Source organism: Trematomus bernacchii, unplaced genomic scaffold (genome assembly GCF_902827165.1).
Source record: "Trematomus bernacchii unplaced genomic scaffold, fTreBer1.1, whole genome shotgun sequence".
Lineage (NCBI taxonomy): Eukaryota > Metazoa > Chordata > Actinopteri > Perciformes > Nototheniidae > Trematomus > Trematomus bernacchii.
This window is the reverse complement of record NW_022987564.1, coordinates 457605-470507: the sequence shown is the minus strand read 5'-3', so window position 1 is coordinate 470507 and position 12903 is coordinate 457605.

The following is a 12903-nucleotide window of genomic DNA, read 5'->3' as shown; positions in this document are numbered from 1 at the left end:
GAGTTATACAGCTGGACAACTGTCACTGTTGTTGAAAACTTACCTAAAAAATCTGTTTATTTTAACAGTGTGATCACATGACTCCTTCTGATATTAATGCAGATCACCTGTAAGCTAGCTAGCTAACGTAGCTAGTATAGTAATTTCAAGTATACTGACAGCAGCTGTGTGCGTCACTTTTTAATGTCCCCTGGTATCCGTTGTGATTTTAGCTTCTTGCTATTAGTTAATGCTGCAAATGTTTCATCAAGTTGGTGAAGATGTCTCTTCATTTGCATGTGTTTTGGTACATTCGTGTTTTAATATGTGCATCGTTTCTGAAGATGCAGCATGTTTCTACTAATAGAAATGTTTTGGGCCGTTTTAGCGCGTTTGCACCAAGCCCCCAGGAAGTGCGCCGGACTCAGATGAAAATATTCGTGGTGGCCAAACGACGGTACTACACTTCCTTTTGGTTGCCAGGCCCGGAAACACTTTTTCCCATTGACTTACATGGGGAAAGAGTGGTCTGTAAATCGTTGGATAATTTTTTTTAAACTAAATAAACTACCCAGTATGAACACTTGTATAGCCCTTATTAAAAACATTCGTTCCTCAAGTTGTAAAAATGTGCTAATAACGTTATTCTGTGAGTTATTTCCCTCTGCATTATGAACGTGCATCTAACCCACGGGACCGCGCCACCCGGCACGTTCATGTTACGTGTTCAGCACTACATGCGTTTATCTTTACCCATGGATGCACAATAAGAACGGACCCATATCGCCTTACTGCCAGCCCATGGAGCTGTAATAATGGATATATTGCACATGTTTGCTGTAATTCATCATTTGTAAAATATTATACTACATGGGCTGTATGATTAAATCTTGTACCGTAAATGTTGTATTAAATAAAGTTAATATTACCGACGTAGATTAACGTCCCTGTAGCTTCTTATTGCACTAAGAAGCTTATTGCACTGTATATATATATATATATATATATATATATATATATATATATATATATATATATATATATATACATATATACATATACATATGTATACATATATATATATATATATATATATATATATATACAGTGCAATAATTCTTTCATGCTAAATGAAGCTCTGTTGCTTGGATATCACTAGATCCTGTTACAGCGTAATATTACAGTACATAACGACTGATGTGTAAATTAGCATAATTACTAGCTAACCGCTAGCTGCTAACGTTAATATCAAATCTATCATAATAACAATCCATTACCATGCTGTCATGAACGTGCGGTGCTGTTACGTGTACGCAAATTGACGTGCTTGATGTGAACGAGTTGAGTTGCGCATGCGCTATGAGCGCACATACGGGTACTTCTCAGGCATGCCGGGTAATCTGTGACGTTTCGCTCTCTCAAAAGTTGGGCCATTTTATCATCATGCGCGAATGAGCAACTCTCATAGGAATGAATGAGGCCCCGCCTCCCACGCTGTATCCAGTTCTTATTATACATCCATGGTTTGCACCTGTCGACAGTTTACAAAAGTATTGCCTGTTTTGAATAGTTGCAAGTTGTGAAAATGTGGAATAAAAACAAACGTAAGTAGAAGAACGTGTCATGCATTCATTTAACAAAATGATTAATGGTTTGCCTTGACTTGTTATTTAAATGCATAATAGTGCAATAGCTTTCCTCACCATCTTCTTCAGCTGTCAAACTGAATGAGATGCGTTGATCATTTCCACTGACAGAAGAATCTAGAGGTTTTATGCAATCCATCAATGTTTTCTCAAGTAAAAGCAGAAAAGCTCCAAGAAAATGTGACATTTCTGACCTTTCACACACAGTCTCTTTTTGAGATCACAGCAAAAAGTGAATTAAATGTTTGAGTGTCAAGACATAATCCAACCTTCCAGGCACTTGTAGCTCATTAATGTTCCACAAAGCCCTCTCAGTGTTGTGTCGTATTGAACCGTCACTGCAATTATGGAGCATTGTCGGGACACTGTTTTCATTCCCACACATTAATTTTCCAATAAAGCTGAGTTAGGTTTGCGGGGGAATTTAATCAGTGTCAAAACGGGAATTAAAACCGTTGTGTCAGGGAAGGAAACACGAGGAGGATAATCAAGTGAGAGTAAGTGTATTAACGCTTTTACGTGATGAAGAGGCAGGGGCGGACTAACACTGTGTGAGGGCCAGGGGTGGAAAATATGAAAAGGGCCCCCAAATATCGAACTGTTTCCAGCATTTTGGGCACTTCATATTGCTTTCTTCTGGCATTTCATACATGAAAATGGATTGTGTCTTGTGTGTTTATTCAAACCTGAAACCAATAGAACAGCTGTACAAGAAAGCTATCAAGGTGTTTAACAGAAAGCCAAATTCAAACCACCACTGTACCATCCTTGAAAAACACAATTTCTTGAGTTTTGACAATTTTAAGTCTTTTAAAAGTATGTGTTTTCTCTATAAATGTTTACATGGACTGCCCCATGCTGCTACATTGTGCTGCCATGTGGTGAATGCTTGTATATGCTGCTCTTGCTCTTTCTGCATATCATGTATTTATTTTTGCTATGTATATAACTGTCATGTTCTTAAATGTTGTATGACTACGGATGGAAATTAGCTCAAAGCTAAAATCCGGCTCATTGCAATCAAATGCACAGTGTCCCGGTTCAAATAAACGATTAAATGAAATGAAATGAAATGGATGTGTACCAAGTGAAAAGTCAAAGAAAGAGGAATACACAGAGGGGAATCACCGCAGCTTTGTCGATGCTTTAGTGTCTGAAAATTGTACGTGCCAATATTTCAGAAATCATGTTATAATAAAGTAAAATAAACCTCTGATTTCTCTTGCCAGTTTGTCATGCATTTCTTTATTATAACATCACGGATTTATTTATTTTGAAAACTAGTATTTTAAAACGTTATCATGATGAATCACTGATTATTATTTTGATCAACAGTTTTTAATCGATTGAAACAACTGGTACAAATTGGACTTTTTGTGGCTAAGGTTTGTTTGTTGTGTCAGAGACTTAGCATTTAATAACCAAACCATAACCCAGGAAGTAGCACACTTAATGATAGCATTAATTAATAAAAGGTTTACCAGCCTGTTTACCACCAACAACGCAAACACAGCCATGAATCAGTCGGTGTTTATGAGCCATCTCTGCTTACAGAAGCTCCACTTGTGTGTCTTGTTTTCCTGTTTTGCACACAGTGTTGCACAAATCAAACACACCCTGTTGTCTGTGCTGCATCTTCCCAAACTGTGCACTCTCTGCAGCATGAATATCCACATCAAGCCCACTCTTGTGATGAATGTCCGCCGTGCACAGTGCCCTCAAAGAACACTCCACTGTAAAATATAGGCCGCGTCGAGGGTCATTTTTATTCACAGGGTGTAATGGATGCACAGACACGGGTTTCCTGCAGACTTATATATCAAGCAGAACAGCATGTGGACTGCAGTTTGTCCCAACATGGCGGTATTACACGGCTACTCATCACTTTTAATGCAGTTTAACAACATTAGGCCAAGTCAGCAGAGTACACTGAGAGCAGCAGAGTGGGAGGCAACATCTGGCGGCGGACAAGCAGTAAACTCTGAACACATCTACTGTAAACAGGCCTGTAAATGGAGGGCTGTAAAACAAGACATAAACCGGCATAATTTATTTGATATGAATTGTACTTGTCATGCCGAATTAAGGGAGATATATGTTGTTTGCATGTCTACCTGTATCCCCAATAAACCACTTTTATATTGAGAAAAACCAAAATAATTGACTATTTCTACACTACACTAAAAATCTGTGGCCTTAAATTAAGTTTTAAAGGGGACCTATCATGCAAAATGCACTTTTTGATGTCTTTTATACATAAATATGTGTCCCCGCCCGGTGTCTCAGGGAACTCACGCAGCGTCAGAAAATAAAACCCTCTCTCTTTTCCTCCGTACCCAAATCTCTAAAAACGGGGCTACAACGGAGCTGATCCAGATTTGCGTCCGATATGACGTAATATCGGAAATGTGGACCCACGACACTATCAGAAAGTTGCTATCAGAAACAATGCCCGACTGTTTTGGACGTAATATGGTCGTTGTTTACATTAGCATCGCTAACACTCAGAGCTAACCTGTACTGTGCAGAGCACATGTGTTTAAAAAGCAGGAAATAAAAAAAGAACTCACCTTGTGGTATAACCGGCAAGAGAAAAAGCATTTGAGCTCCATACTGTTTCAGAAATAATCCTTGACGTGGTTTAAACAGGATGGCGTTTTATCACAACAGAATTTAACTTTATCTCCGGTAGAATTCTGATCAGGCATTAGCTCCGCCTCCTCTTCTTTTCTTTTTTCAAGCTAAGGACCCAAGATCCGTGTTTAACAGGGCTGCAAAAGAGGGGTATGAGCAGTATGAGGCATGGCTTCAATGGGTGAACTGTTTGGTATTTTGAAAAAAAAACTTCACAGACATGTTTTGTATAGGTATGGCCCTACAATATATGTTTCAAATATAGCATGATAGGTCCACTTTAAATGGTAAACTTATTATTAAAATGTCCCAAATCTTAAAATACACTTTCAAGCAAGTTCAAATATTTGAAGGGGCTCCGTTATGCTTTTATAGGTGTTTCCTTTCCTGTATAGTGTTCTACAGGTTTATGTGCATGTAAATGGTCTGCAAAGGCTAAAATCTCCCACACACTGACTGAACCGCCTCCTTTGGACTCCTTTGTTTACTTCCGAACATAGTGACATCACTATGGAAAACTCTCGCTCTTAGACTCTAGCGCTCCAACACATTGTAAGTGATAGGCTAAGGGGGCGGGACATCTCTAAGCTGTTGACCAATCACAACAGAGCCGGCCAGCTAACCAATCAGAGCAGACTGGGCTCTGGTTTCTGACAGAGGGTGAAAAGAGGTGCTGCAGCACAGGCAGTATGAGAAAAATAAAGAGCTTTTTGAACATTAAAGCATGGAGACATGTCTCAGTAGAGACTGTTAGAAATTAAAATCAATGTTTTATGGCATAATTTAGTCAGCTTAAAAGCAGTTTTATTCTGAAAATTCTTCATTTCCGGTTAGCATTAGCATGTGGCTAACGTTTTGAAACCGTGAATTGAAGGTGAAATGACATGTGATGTTGTACACTAAACACACTGGGATTAGCACTCATTTATTGACGCTGAATAACGTTTATCAGGGAATGTTTAAATAACCACAGACATCAGAAGGATGTAATTTAGCAACAAAAAAGGCAGGAATTGCATTGGACCCGCCCCCCGACGACGCTGGCCAATAGGAGAAGACCTCAGATGACAACAGGAAGACCAAGCGAAGAATCGGGAAGCTTCTTCTCGGGACCTGGGCTGTCCAAGACATGGGGAGAGGGTCTCCGCTTGCAATTTCATTTGTACACCACCGCATCTTTTGTGTAATTAAATGCTGTTAACTTTTATAAGCTTGCCTTGACTGTTTTCAGTCTCTCCTGCTCTCGGGGTTCAAGAATAACTAACAAGACACTACATACTGATATGAACCTGAAAATGAGTAGAATAGGGCCCCTTTAAGTACCTCATGTAAACCTCAATGCAAACTGTCTCTTTAAGTCCAGCTTCACAGAGCTGCTAGCATGGCTGTAAACTCTTTATTTATCACTGACATGAGCGGCAGCAGGATTGGTGTTGGCGGCTTATGAATTGCTTGTTTAATAGTTTTTGTTTGCAGGAAATCTCCTAATATAAACATGGGTCATGTTATTACATTTGAGCGGCGCACGGAGGGATATGGAAGGTTGCTGGCAGTGTTCCTATTTATATATTCTCAGTAACATCCACAGAGTCACACACAGCCTCAAAGCAAAAAGTAAGGAGAGTGCAATGACAGGAACAAAGACAGTGTTGTCACAGAGGGAAACTGACGGAGGACATGTTGCTGCCCCGGCCCCATCCAAGGACTTGAGTGGGGGGGTCGAGGGAGCGTCAAGCATCTCAATGCAAACCAGGCGCGTCGGCCTGTCAGACTAAACCCCCCCCTACATCCCCCCCCCCGGCTGACACCAGAGCAGCACACCACAGTTCAACACTATAAGCATTTATTTTCATAAGCAGAGGAGCCTAGAGTTGCACAGTCTGGGCGAGGACACTGTTGAGAAAATACTGAATGTACTCCTTCTATATCAGAGTAGCACATGACCGGATGTATGATTACATAGAAGAAGCTCATGAGACACTGTGTTGAACATACGATAGCTATGTTCCAACAGTTAAACATGATGATTCTAGGGAGATAGGCATATGACTGTCATGTTTATTGCTTACGTGGGCCTTAGCTAATCTGAACTAAACATTGAATACTGCTTTGAACCGGTATACATGTATCTTGTGACTGTGTAACTCACTCTCTTGTATATCAGCATGTGAAGGGCACTGTTCGAGGAACAAGTTGTACCAAATGCTCTGATGACTAGGCCTACTTCCATTCTTGCAAGGATAATAAATACATGGATCCTGATATTGAAACTCAAGCTGGTGACGAGTGATATTTTTCTAACAGACACCAATCACATTCCCCTAGGACATCTGTTATTCTTCTATACAGTGGTGCAGGAATGAGTCCTAAAACCTGGGAATGAGTCAGCATTTAAGCACTTCTGGTTAGCTTTTTCTAAATACAATGGTTTTCTGAATGTGTTTTCGGTTGTTAGCCTAAAATAAGGTATGTGGTTGCACAGTCTCACGGCATTTCGTGTTATAGTCACGAAATTAATCTATTGATTCGTGTTCACCAACACGATTTCGCCATTTTTTTCGTGTCACACAGAACGATTTGAAAAGCAATGTATTTATATTGGTAGTATGTTTCATGCCTGCACCAAATAATAACAAATTAGAAGGAAAAAAAGATGACATAAAATACAGATTTCAGTATTCTGAGGCTCTGAGCCCCATTTATTTTCCTCGAGGACGGCAAAAAAACTCCGACATTATACAATTTAAAATAAAAGGGATAGGGTTAGGCTAAGGGTAAGATATTGAGTAAGAACATGTTTTTATGAACCACACAGCTTCCAGTCTTCCAAGACCCGACTGGACAAAAAGACGTGGTGCAGGCACGAAACATACTACCAATAGAAATACATTGCATTTAAAATCGTTCTGTGTGACACGAAAAAAAATGTGAAAATCGTGTTGGTGAACACGAATCAATAGATTAAATTAATTTCGTGACTATAACACGAAATGCCGTGAGACTGGGTTGGTGGTTAACACAAGCTGAAGAGATGTTTGTTTTAAGACATGAAATACATGAATAAATACCCCGCTGGTGAAATAAAAAACGCCCAACATTAGCCGCCTTTACCTTAGGGGTGGTAACGTGAAGTCATGTGACCGTGCTGTAGTTCCTTTATAGCCCAACATTAGCCTCCTTTAGCTTAGCGGTGGTGACGTGAAGTCATGTGACCGTGCTGTAGTTCCTTTATAGCTCAACATTAGCCGCCTTTAGCTTAGCGGTGGTAACGTGAAGTCATGTGACCGTGCTGTAGTTCCTTTATACTGTAGCTCAACATTAGCCTCCTTTAGCTTAGCGGTGGTGACGCGAAGTCATGTGACCATGCTGTAGTTCCTTTATAGCCCAACATTAGCAGCCCTTAGCTTAGCGGTGTTAACGTGAAGTCATGTGACCGTGCTGTAGTTCCTTTATAGCCCAACATTAGCCGCCTTAGCTTAGCGGTGTTAACGTGAAGTCATGTGACCTTGATCTAGTTCCTTTATAGCCTAACATTAGCCGCCTTTAGCTTAGCGGTGGTGACGTGAAGTCATGTGACCGTGCTAAAGTTTTGAAGTATAGCAAACAGGCCAGGTTTTGTTAATGGTTACCCCACTCACAGTGAGGAACACAGGAAGGTCCTCTGAAAGTTGGCCACCTTTATTGTCTCTCGGCACAGCAACACTGCAACACTCTACGCTTTGTAAACTTTTAACATAAAAGGCCTCAAATGTCAGATGTTCACCTCAATCATCTACAGAGCGAAGGATTAACAGCTTAAAAAACTCTCTATCCCCAAGGAGATGTCTGACTTTTTAGTCCTCTATCGGCTCAGCAGGAGCAGGTTGGGCCGGAGTGTTTCACCTGCCGCGCCGCACCAGGCACTTTCTTTATTTTCCCATCACCCCCCTCTGCACCTCCACGGGTGTAATTGCGGTATGAGATGGTACTTTGAGCCGGGGCTGTTCTCATCAGCACTGAGCAATTACATGAGCCCCTAGGGGTGCTGATAAAAACACACACTGAGAATGAACTCTGGTGATGGCGGTGAGGCTGCAGCAGACCCATATTAAGCAGAAATGGGCCCCCCGCACGGTGGAAATGAATACAGATCGCTGGCGAACATGCAGACATCTCCCCGGGTCCAGAGAGTGCGCTGACCTGTGAGAGGAACCAGCCTCCATCTCTCCCGAATCATTATGGAGCTCAGCCAGGTCGCTCGAATAGAATTACAAGAAAATATCTGTCCCTTGTGGTGTGTGTGTGTGTGTGTGTGTGTGTGTGTGTGTGTGTGTGTGTGTGTGTGTGTGTGTGTGTGTGTGTGTGTGTGTGTGTGTGTGTGTGTGTGTCGTATGTCCACGAGACATTTGGTATTTTCCTTTCTGTGTGAGGAGATGGTTTTCCATCAATAACCTTTCCCAACTGTTTCCCCACATTTCAGTGGATTTAGTCTTCGACTGCCTCTCCATTTTGTGAGAAGCTACTGCCACGTTGATCAAACATTACACGTCATGTCAGGTGTCTTTCACATCATTTCACACCTCTCTCCTCTGACAAAAGATTGACGTTGACGCTCGCTTCGTTCAGGTTTGACTGACACACCTGTCCTGTGGACGAGACATGCCAGAGTTAAAAAGAGAGAATTATGATGGAGAGAAACCTCCACCTGTGAGGCTTTTCCTCTTGTGTTTTTATACATTTAAGAGATGAACAGTCATTATTATGAGACATAAAGACATAATTATTCAATACAAAAGGGATATTTTGAGAGAAAATGTCAGTTTTTGACATGTTGTAAATTATTTTGAATTGTTTATGTCATAATTCTGTCATTTCTTTCTCATAATTTCAACTTTTACCTCATCCTTTATTAAATGTAAGAATAGGATCTGTGAATTATGACAATATTGAGTCATAAGCATTTTTGTCCTTTCTATAAAGCATGCAGCACATTTATTAAACTACGATGTAAATATAGCTTTTTCCTATTAAATCGTGCATATTTTTGAATAGTATTTGGATGTTGTGACACGTTCTCAGCAAAGAGGATGTTGGCAACTAAAGGACACATAAATATGCAATATGGCCTCTGCTTTAAACACATGCAGTTATATGTTAGCTTCAGAACGAGCACAAAACAGGCTCCAAAAATACACCAGACAGGTTGTAATGAATTAAAATGAAGCAGGAAGCAGGCATGCAGGAGTAAATGATGCACACCAGGAGAGTTTAAATAGCCGGAGGACGTGTGGAGGCAGCGTGGTGATGGACATTTACTCTAGATATACGTTTCGAGGGCTGAGGGGGTGAGAGGAGTCCCGGGAGGTTAACATTTCTCATAAATTGATGAATGTAGGAAGCATAAGTGGAGAAACAAATCGACGAGAAGGGGGAGGGGGAGCATCTCGAAAAACCAGTCCGTCTCTTATTCTCTCGTTAAAACGCAGCAGATAAAATGTTATCAAGCGCAGAGGGGGACTTCCTATTTATAATGAAACAAGACAATTGTGTGTGTGCAGAGTCAAAGAGATAAGACGGGAATAGTGAATAAAGAGCAGAGAAGAAGAAGAAGAAGAAGAAGAAGTTGGGGTTTTGTGACCAGTTAGAGGAGCTGTAAACTTATTTCTGTATGTCCTCTATACGCAACACAGTCTCACGGCATTTCCTGTTATAGTCACGAAATTAATCTATTGATTCGTGTTCATCAACACGATTTCGTGTTGGTGAACACAAATCAATAGATTAATGTAATAATAACAAATTAGAAGGAAAAACAGATTTTTAAAAATACAGATTTCAGTATTCTGAGGCTCTGAGCCCCATTTATTTTCCTCGCGGACGGCAAAAAAAAAAAACTCTGACATTATACAATTTAAAATAAAAGGGATAGGGTTAGGCTTAGGGTAAGATATTGAGTAATAAAATGTGTTTATGAACCACACAGATCTGGTATTCCAAGACCCGACCGGACAAAAAGACGTGGTGCAGGCACGAAACATACTACCAATAGAAATACATTGCTTCTGTATTTCGTTCTGTGTGACACGAAAAAAATGCAAAAATCGTGTTGGTGAACACGAATCAATAGATTAAATTAATTTCGTGACTATAACACGAAATGCCGTGAGACTGGGAGAAAGAGAATAGAGTGATGCAGGAATGAGTCCTAAAACCCTGACATGAATAAGCACTTCCTGTTCCCTCGTCTAGAAGTCAATGTTTATTTGAAAATGTTTTTAGTTGTTAGCTTAAAATAAGGTCTGTGGTCAACACAAGCTAAGGATATTCTTATTCTACGACATAAAATACGTCAATAAATACCCCACTGGTGGATTTAAACCTGGCAGTTGCTAACAAATGTCGAAGTGAAACGACAAAACGTCAGCATGCCCAACGTTAGCCGCCTTAGCTTAGCGGTGGTGATGTGAAGTCATGTGACCGTGCTGTAGTTCCTTTATAGCCTAACATTAGCCGCCTTTAGCTTAGCGGTGGTGACGTGAAGTCATGTGACCGTGCTGTAGTTCCTTTATAGCCCAACATTAGCCGCCTTTAGCTTAGCGGTGGTGACGTGAAGTCATGTGACCGTGCTGTAGTTCCTTTATAGCCCAACATTAGCCGCCTTTAGCTTAGCGGTGGTGATGTGAAGTCATGTGACCGTGCTGTAGTTCCTTTATAGCCTAACATTAGCCGCCTTTAGCTTAGCGGTGGTGACGTGAAGTCATGTGACCGTGCTGTAGTTCCTTTATAGCCCAACATTAGCCGCCTTTAGCTTAGCGGTGGTGACGTGAAGTCATGTGACCATGATGTAGTTCCTTTATAACCTCACTTTAGTTTTTTACTTCAACATTTTTTAAATGGTGTTAATATGTGGAGATTATCCTATGAACAAAACGTGTAAATATCATAAACGTTTGTTTGCAACAGATTATTTTCTGCAAAAATCCAATGGAGAAATCCCATCGTTTTTTTCTAGAGGGAGCCCTTGCGATGCTAACTTCCGGGTCAGCCTACAAAAATACATCATCACAACACTACTCTAAGTAGTATCTGGAGGAGTGAAGGTAAAAATGCCACGAAGAAGCAAAAATGATGTGGCAGAGGGAAATATTTATGAGGATGTGAAGCTGCAGTAGAGAGAGTCTCTGGGTGAGATAAGAGGAGGCAGATCTGAGGTTTCCCTGACAGACAAGGTGACTCAGTGTGTGTAAACAAGAACGCCTCCATCTCCCCCCTGAACCACCGGGGTTAACACCTCTGTCCGTCATTCTGGGCCATCTTCATTGCGGTGTGGGGAGATGGGAACACACACTCAAAGAGCACAGACTGCCGCCGCTGGGACGAGATGGGGAGGAAGAGGTGTATGAGATCCCTTCACCCTAAAAAAAAAAGATCAGATAAGGTCGACAATATTTTTCGTCTGCGCGGGCAAGAAATCCCTTCAAGCACGGCTGAGTTTTTGGGTGATACAGCAAAAGATAGGGCTGCAGGATGTGGAGAAAAAACTACATATCAACCAATAAACACTATATTCAAAAACTTGCTTGAAGAACAGAAAATCCTCTCAGAGAAAATACTCACTGTATGGAAAAATGGCCTCTGTATGCAATATATTATTATATATTTTACATTATTAGATGGCTAATAATATTGCATCAAATTAGGGTGTAATTGTGCTTCCTACAGTGCAAAACTCACCTCAGTATTGATATGTCATCTCGGTGTATATTTCTCCCTCTGTTTTGAGCGAGAGCCTGTTTTTGTGTTTGTTTGACCCTCACCATCCTGCCTCCCTTCATGCTTCCTGTCTGCCAGTATTAGAGGCTTCAGTGAGAGGCAGTAATAACCAGCGAGCCCCTGGTAACCCGTCAACTCAGCCTCCAGAGAGGACATCATGACAGACACCATGATGCTGCAGATTATAGCCACCATGAACCATGACTCTGCAGATTACAGCCACCATGACTCTGCAGATTACAGCCACCATGACTCTGCAGATTACAGCCACTATTACCCATGACTCTGCAGACTACAGCCACCATGACTCTGCAGATTACAGCCACCATGACTCTGCAGATTACAGCCACTATTACCCATGACTCTGCAGATTACAGCCACCATGACTCTGCAGACTACAGCCACCATGACTCTGCAGATTACAGCCACCATGACTCTGCAGATTACAGCCACCATGACTCTGCAGACTACAGCCACCATGACTCTGCAGAATACAGCCACCATGACTCTGCAGATTACAGCCACCATGACTCTGCATATTACAGCCACCATGACTCTGCAGATTACAGCCACCATGACTCTGCAGATTACAGCCACCATGACTCTGCAGATTACAGCCACCATGACTCTGCAGATTACAGCCACCATGACTCTGCAGATTACAGCCACCATGACCCATGACTCTGCAGACTACAGCCACCATGACTCTGCAGATTACAGCCACCATGACCCATGACTCTGCAGACTACAGCCACCATGACTCTGCAGATTACAGCCACCATTACTCTGCAGACTACAGCCACCATGACTATGCAGATTACAGCCACCATGACTATGCAGATTACAGCCACCATGACGCATTACTCTGCAGACTACAGCCACCATGACTATG